Source organism: Pelodiscus sinensis, chromosome 3 (genome assembly GCF_052426305.1).
Source record: "Pelodiscus sinensis isolate ZL-2025 chromosome 3, ASM5242630v1, whole genome shotgun sequence".
Taxonomy (NCBI): domain Eukaryota; kingdom Metazoa; phylum Chordata; order Testudines; family Trionychidae; genus Pelodiscus; species Pelodiscus sinensis.
Window position 1 is genome coordinate 85,131,598 of NC_143054.1, and position 8,620 is coordinate 85,140,217.

Genomic DNA, 8,620 nt, shown 5'->3' on the forward strand with positions numbered 1-8,620 from the left:
ACAGGGAGATTTTATAACTACATATGTTGCAACTTACATTTCATGGTGATATTATTGCCCAGAAGGTTGTTCGTTTCCAGATGATAGCTCTCAAAGGGTGTTTTGTAAATTGCATATTTTTACAATATTGTGCAGAGTGTGAACAAGATCCTGTTCATAGGATTCAGCTTCTTGTTTAGAATTTGATACTCATTTTCCTTTTGTTTTACATGAAACAGCAGTGAATATCTGTCTTTAACTACATCTAAGGCTGGTCCTGTCATCAATGTCAATCAGGAAAGTAAAAAAATCTACCCCCAAATGTGAATGATGTCGCTATAATCATGACAAAACTAGGGATGTTAAATATCAGTTAATTGAATAGTCAAGTAACCTCACGAATTCTTATTGGTTAGTTGACTATTCTATAGTCCCTGGGTGTGAGGCTGGCAGCCAGTATGCTCTGGCCCCACTTCGGAGGAGCCCCCTACCACTAAGCACTGCTGCCTCTGTATCAGACAAAAAAGCAACATATTTTAACATGTTTAACAATCTGATCCTAAAAATGATTTTTCCATTTAGTTTAACCAGTAAGAAAGGACATAATAATTGAAATTATTAAAGAGACTAGGCACTTGAACTTACTCAAATTTATTTAAAATGAAAATTGCTAATCTAAAATATTATTTCCAACACAAAAGGTTTCAACAATGTCTTTATTTATGCCAATGGTGGGGAACCTTTTTTGGAATCAGTTGAGGACCACACAAATGAGTAGCAAAAAACCCCAAAACAAAAACCAACCCTCCAAAAAGAAACAACCCTCACTTACTGACCCCAAACTGAGACACCTCACTTCCTGGCACTCCAGCCCAATGGGGGGGAGGTGAGGGAAGGGCAGGATGAACAGAGGTTCAAGGCCTCAGGCCAGATGAATTCTGCTGGGGTTCAGCGATTAGTGGATTTTGTGGGGCCCCAGTGTCTGGAGGGACAAAAATGAGGGTGTTCAGTGTGTGGGATAGAGCTGCTCGTGAGTGCGATAGGGTAGAAGTGTAGGATCTGTGTGGGAGGTGATGTGCAGTAGCAGTGTGGGGGGCAGGATGTCTGGCCAAGGAGGGCAGAGCAGGCTGGGGGGGTAGGGTCTCCCTGGGGGGGTATAAGTGCAGGGGTAAGGGGTGCAGGGTCTGGGCTTAGGGTGGAGAGCAATGGTCCCTCTAAGATTTTCCATCCATTCATTTCTGGAATGAATATGTTCTTGTGCACCAATATTGAGGTCTGCCACCATGTCACCCACGTAACAAATATCTTACTTATATTTTTTAATGTTATGTAATAGAGAATACTATAACAAAGGATAATTAACAAGGTGCATGGCTTTAAATATTTATTTAATATGAGGTCAAATAAAAAAAATTAATACAGCAAAATTTTTATTGGCCAAGTTCCTATGTTTGTAGCCCTCTTTCAAACCCTAGTCCAGCTGGGCTTCCTCCTCAATTAAATCTGGCTCTCAGGAAACTATATTAATTTGCCTTTCAGAATAACATTTCCGAGTGTGTAGGATACATTCTCCATTGCACACCTAGACAACATCTTACTGAATATTTCTCTCCATTCACATTGTGTCTCGGCTATAGATTATTTTGGGTCAGAAGTCAATCCAGTATAATTTTAGACTGTTCTTTTTATTTATTACAGATAAATAGCCAATTTAGATAATATAGTTACATGGGATGCTTGTTCTGCACAAAAGATATATATATATATGTATCAGAGCTAAAGCTCTCTGATGAATAAAATGCAGATTTCCTTTGTCTGATATCAACTCATAAGCATTCTCCAAAGCTTGAATGTCTATTCATAAAAATAATGTATGACAGGTGACAAATAATATTATTTGCTTTATGCTAGCGTGCACAGGCACTGTATCATTTCAAGTGATCAACTCAACTACAAGAGTTCTTATTTTTCCTCAAAGTAAAGAACTGTATTTGCATGGAAAGGTTATCAGAGGAATTGTTGTAAAGCTAAGCATGTGCTGGGTGTGAGTTTTAAGGGCCTGCGAACAGGAGCAGCTAACAGGGAGTTTGGAGAGGGAATTCTCCAGGTAAAAGAGGAGTAAATACGGGACCCTTGTGGTAAGTGGCTGTCTGTAGTGTGTGTTTGTGTGCGGGGGGGGGGGGGGGGAGGCTATTTTCTGTGTGCTGAGCTTGTGTTTGTCTATTTGGTTTGTTTGTTTGTTTGAAGGAGCTTCTAAAAGGTTTGAAATCTAGAAGCCTCTGTTAATTGGCTGAGCCTCAGTCAGGTGGAGGGGCTACCAGAGCTTCATAAGCCTGTGAGTCAGTGACCAGGGAGCTTGCGAACAGGAGCAGCTAACAGGGCGTTTGGAGAGGGAAGTTAGAGGACACCAGTGACTTCTGACCTTCTTTAAACATAACTTTATCTATATTCTAGACATTTAAAAAGAAGCTCAGTTTATATTTAAAGTTATAAGAAAAATGGAGACAGAAGCCCAGCAGCAGAGTGGGGGCTATCCTGTTTATTGCATCGAGTGTAACATGTATGATTACCTGCCCTGTGGGTGGGTGACATATGTGTGCACCCATTGCAAGGAGCTCCTGACCCTCAGAGACCGAGTTCGGGCTTTGGAGACCAGAGTGGCTGAACTGGAGGAGCTAAGGGAGGCAGAGAGATATGTTGATGAGACTTTCCGGGACACTGTAGTACTGTCCCACCTCCAGTCTGAGAGCCCCAGTGCTCTTACAGAGGATGAACGTCTCAAGAGAACAGAGCATTCAATGGTAACAGAGGGAAACCATCCCGTAGTTGGGACCCTCCTTCCAGAGGCTGTTGCGGTATCCTCTCGCACTGAGGGGGAGGGAACGCCATTTGTTAGGAAGAGGCAAGTGTTAGTAGTGGGTGATTTGATCGTTAGAAACATAGATAGTTGGGTTTGTGATGACCGGGAGAACTGTATGGTCACTTGCCTGCCTGGTGCGAAGGTTGCGGATCTCTCTAGGAATCTAGACAGACTTATGTGTAGTGCTGGGGAGGAGCCGGTGGTCGTGATACATGCAGGTACCAATGACGTAGGGAAGGATAGGAGAGATGTCCTGAAGGCCAAATTTAGGTTGTTAGGAAAGAGACTGAACTCCAGGACCTCTATGGTAGCATTCTCAGAAATGCTTCCAGCTTCATGCGCAGGGGCGGATAGGCAGGCAGAGCTTCAGAGTCTCAATGCATGGATGAGACGATGGTGTAGGGAAGAGGGGTTTGGCTTTATTAGGAACTGGGGACACTTTTGGGAGAGGGGGAGCCTATACAGGAAGGATGGGCTCCACCTAAACCAGGGCGGAACGAGACTGCTGGCACTAAACATTAAAAAGGCCGTAGAGCAGTTTTTAAACTAAGTAATGGGGGAAAGCCAATTGGTGCGGAGATGCACGTAAATCAGATGGAGACTTGTTTTAGAGGAGAATCCATTGATAGAGATTCTCTAAGCTGTAGTCAGAAAGAGAGGAGGGGAGAGGACAAACCATGGGCCAGAGGAGACAAACAACCACATATAAGGAATCCAATGCATCAGGGAAGGGCAGCTATTCCATAATATTCAATTTTGTATTCTGCAGGACAACTGACTTGCCCTTATTGTACAGTTTTAGCAAATCAACCTCTGACAAACTTCAGGGTATGTCGAAAAACCTGTAACTGACATTTTTTTATTCCCAAATTTAGTGCTTTTAATTATGTAGCTGCTGCATGTCCAGTCTTCACAATCCAGCATAAACTGGAAAACGTGCTGTTAAGTGTTTTTTTTCCAAATGTCGTTTGCTACATTTGGGTTCAGGGATTTGGCTGGAGTGGATGGGCACAGAGAAAAGGGAGCCAGTACAGCTGGGGAAAGGCCTGGGCTGGAGCTACAGGCTGGGAAGCTTGTCTCTTCAAGTAGCAGCTTCACCTCCCCACGCCCACCTACCTCTGCCCCATGTAGCCAGTGCTCTCTAGTCTAGTGGTTTGGGTACTCACCTGTGTGGTAGGAAAGTCAGCTTCAAATCCCCAAGCTGTTTGTTCAGCAGGGGCGTTACACAGGGATTTTCTGCCTCCTCAGTAGGAAGGTTAGATATCATGTACTTCAGTAATCATGTAACTGCAACTAATTTTTGCAGGTACATGGTTACCAAAAAACTCCCCAGTGTGGGCTGACAGCAAGGTGCTCCCAGCTGGTGCTCGGGGGCAGCCTGCTTTTAAGCTGGATCCCCACAAGCACTAACTCCTATCCCACCCCTGCTCACTGCCTCTGATACAGAGGCAGCAAAGGAGCCATTGCTTGTAGTCATTTTGATTGACTGATAAGCCTATTCTGATCTGTTAATTGTTTATGTGGCTTTACACTAACATCCCTACTGCTCAGTGACTCTCCTTCGCAGTGGGCCATCCTTGTCCAAACCCCCTCTCTTTCTCCAGCGGCCATTGTCTTCTTGGGATGGGGAGGGGATTGGGACGGGGATCGCTCACCAGGGACTTTCCCTAGGAGGTGGGAACCCCTACTTCACACCACTTAAAAGAGCAGGGGAGCACCCTGGGGGCTGCCACAACCTGGGCCTGTATCCTGCTCTTGGTGGACAATGATGGGAGGGTTAATCTTTAATTAAAAGAGTAAGGGGGGGGGGGCTATAAACAGCCTTAGGCTAAGCTACAAGGACTCTACTCTCACACAAGAGAGGCCCTCCTACCTGGCAGAGGAGGGCTTTGATCCATAGGCACTAACAGCCCTGGATAAGCACCCTAACCCTTATTCCACAGAGAGCTTGGGAAACGTCCCATGCCACCCTCAATATACAGTTAAAGTGGAAAACTTGAAGGCAAGCAATACCTTGCCACTCATTGCTCATCAAGTAGTGAGGGAATTTGAATCAGATACCCAAACCACAGGAACACAGTGTAAGTCACAAAGCTTGAGTGGCCCAATTTTCATTTCATATTTCCTGATTCTGACCAGCCCCCAACAAAAGAGGCCAAAGAAGCCTCCACCTCCAGCCTTCTGCTAGTCCAGCATTTAGGCCATTCATTTGAGAAGACAGAGATCAACATTCAAGTTGCTTCTCAGGGAACATAAAGGCCATTTGAACCAACATTCACACTTTGTAAGGCGCAACTACGCACTGAACTACAGGGAGAGGCTTGTGACTCGGTGGCTATTTAATTATTTAATGACAGTGGCCCAGCCTCAAAAGGGAACACTGAAGGAACCAGCACACAGTACCTCTTAGCCCAGCTACCTGAGGTAAGAGATGAAGAGGCAAGAAATAGATATGAATCCACAACTTCCCAGTTACTTGGCACAAACCTCAGCAATAAGCTATGTGGGGCTATTTATGAGATCTTTAGCCCAATGAATATGTACTGAAAGTGGAGCAACTTAGGCAGACAAGAAAGGAAGGAGGGCAGGTCAGAATAGCTCCTTCGGCCATTCACTTGACAGGTAAGCCATGAAGGTTCAAATCCCTTCTCAGCAAGCATAAAGCAGGATGTGAGCCCACAAGGTAACCACACACCCAAACTGGTAGGCTCCATGGGGCTGCTTGCTAGCTTTGTGATCCCTCCCCCCTGAATATGGAATGAAAGTGGAATAACTGCAGCAGAACAGGGTGAGGCAGCAGACATCAGACCCACCCCTGGGAGACCACCTCTTAGCCCAGCAGCTGCTCATTCATTTCAAAGACAACAGCTCAAGTCCTTTCTCCAGAAGCCAAGAAAGGAGTTGAACTCATCACACATCTAGTTGGTTAAGCAGCCAGACCACTGGACTACAAAGGGACTCAGCAATTAAGCCGTACCTAATTGCTACATTGGCATAGCCTCAAGAAACTACAAGGACAACCCACCTTCACCTTATTGCCCTGACTGGGACTCACACTGAGTGAATGCAGAATCCTGTTCAAATCTTGTCTCCTCAAGCGAAGGGAAGGAAATTGTACCTCTTGTGAGGTACTTTTGAATTTGCCACCAAACGACTGAGGCAAGAGGGAGAAGGAGGCTTTCTTTAGTGATGTGGGGCACGGGGAAAGGAGGAACCTGGCTCCTGTTTCAGCATGGGAAAGCCATTACAAAGGCAGGATATGCTAAAGAGCTATAAGCCCGGTGGAGAAGTGAATATGGACATGTTATTCACCCCTTCACTTAAGTCTCAGGGTGATCTGAGAACATGAATAGGTAACAGGTTTGAACCAAACCAATGCTGAATAATGGGGAATAGAGAGCGAAGATGGGAAATAAGTAGCAGACCTGTGTAATAGACAAAGGAATGTGGAGAGGGGCAGCTATCTTGCATAAAGGGCCTGTGGGGATGGAGAGAATGAAGGGGGGAAAGAGCATCTACACAGTGTAACAGGCATCAGGGGCAGGAGATGGTGAAAAGGAGGGCGGTTGCTTCCCCGGAGGGCACTAATGGCAGCAGAGAGATCATGAAATTGAGGAAAGGGGCAGTTATAATGCATAACTGGCACTATGGACAGCAGAATGTGAGAGGGAAAGGGGCATCTATCCTGCCTAATGACACTAGTGGGAAAATAGGCAAAAGGGGAGGCTGTACTTCACAATCACCACTAGGGTGCAGCAGAGTGCTACATGGGGACCGGGGAACCTAAAATGCCTGGCAAAGCCTAGGGACACAAGTATGGCCATGCACGGTCGGACCAAAGGTCCACTTAGCCCAGTATCCTGTCTGCCGACAGTGGCCAGGGACAGCTGAAAGCCAAAGAGGAACAGGGTGGTAAATGGAGTAATGGGCACCAGGGGCAGGAGAAGCAGAAAGGGGCAGAATAATAGGCAGAAGAGGGCAAAGAGGGGAACAAAGTGGCCAACCTGTCTAAAGGGCACTAGGGGCCAGGGAGGATGAAAGGCAGAAATGAGCTGCGCTATTGCACAAAAGTCCGGAGGGGAAACAGAGAGCGAAGGGGAGAAAGGGCGGCTTCACACGTAACAGGCTGTAGTGACAGGGCAAAGGGGCAAAGGGGAGAAATGCTATTGATCAAATAGGGCAGTAGAGGTTAAGGAGATGAAACGTGCACTGCTACTGCACAAGGGGTGCGAGATGCAAGAGAAGGTGAAAGAGAGCAATGGAACAGCTCTATCACCACACAAACGGGAGACGTTTCTACTTCCAATTAGACAGGCAATGTTTCTAAAGATCCTGTACTCTGAAATCACCCTGGTTTCAGTTTCGAAATGACGCTAGTTCGAAACAGTGCCAGAATACATTTGCGCAAATGAAGCGCGGGCTATTTAAATCCCCACTTCATTTGCACTTTCGACGTGTCTAATTTACATCTCTCTGCCGACAGAGGGGTGTAGTGTAGACGTAGCCTGAGTTAGCAAGTTATAAAAGCTTCCAAAAGTCTAGGATAAAAAATATCACCTAAAAAAGGGAAGATAATTGAGTAATCTCACTGGGAGTCCAGAACCTTGGGTTTGAATCAGTGTACCCCACAACCTGTTCAAACCAAAAAGCCAAACAACATTAAAATTCAGAACAAGTGGTCAACAAAGTGTCAGGATAAGAATGCTCATTTGCATGACTGAAAATGTACAACTTAATATTATTGATAATTGACATGGTGATTAATCATAGCATAAATTAAACAGGTACTCAGACTTGATTTAATGGGACTTCTGCTGCTGCAAGTGCGATTTGTGGATGTGGGGATGCACAAGTCAATTGAAGTCTTAGAGAAAAGGGGCTGTGGTGTATGGGAGGTGCATGAGACAGGGCAGGGTGCTGGGAATGGGAAGTGTGTGGGGGGCCCTAGGGCTGGATTACTTTACTTGTCCAGCCACTGCTGTCCCGGTGCAGCAGCCCCAGGGTCTGGACCAGGATTGCTGCAGCTGAATCATGGCTTTCTTTCCTACCCGCCACCGCCAGCCCTTCCATCAGGCAGATGGGGTTCGGGCCGGGGATAGGCTGCTGCACCCAGATGGAGGCCTAAGTCTTGATTGGTCCTTGGTTGGCCAGGCAGTTGTGTTCAGCCTGTTGCAGCAGTTGCAAGGCCGCTGTGGTTGGTCCACAGGGCCTGCCGTAGGAGTATGGCATCTGAGGCTAGAAAGCGGCAGTCAGATGGCGGCTGGAGTTGGGTTGCCGCGGCCAGATGGCGGCGTCTACTGCCACCAGCCCCTTGCAGTATCCATGCTGGAAGTGCACCCGCATCCCCTACAGAGTGGCCTCAGCCAGCTCTTTAAACAAGCAGAGAGCCTCAGCTGACCTCTTTTATGCATTTTTAAAATTTTGAATGAATTTTTCATTTTAATTTAAAATGTGTGTATTTTGGGAATGACAGAAGAGCAGTAGTTCTCAGACCTTTTGGCCTGTGGGCCACCATCTTCAATGCAAACCTTTCTGTGGGCCACCAACTCCTAGTGGGGAAAAATCACCATTTATTATATAATTACATCTGAGTCATTTTGCTAGTGCTGTGCCTGGGTAGTACAGTTTAATTAAACCAGTAAAAAAGGAAATATTAATTGAAATGTATTAAAGAGATTAAGCACTTCAACTTTCTCATCTTACTTCTTATTATGCCTATAAAAAAGTATTTTGCTGCAGGACGACAGTGATGTCATCACACCTCTCTGCATTGCGCAGCTC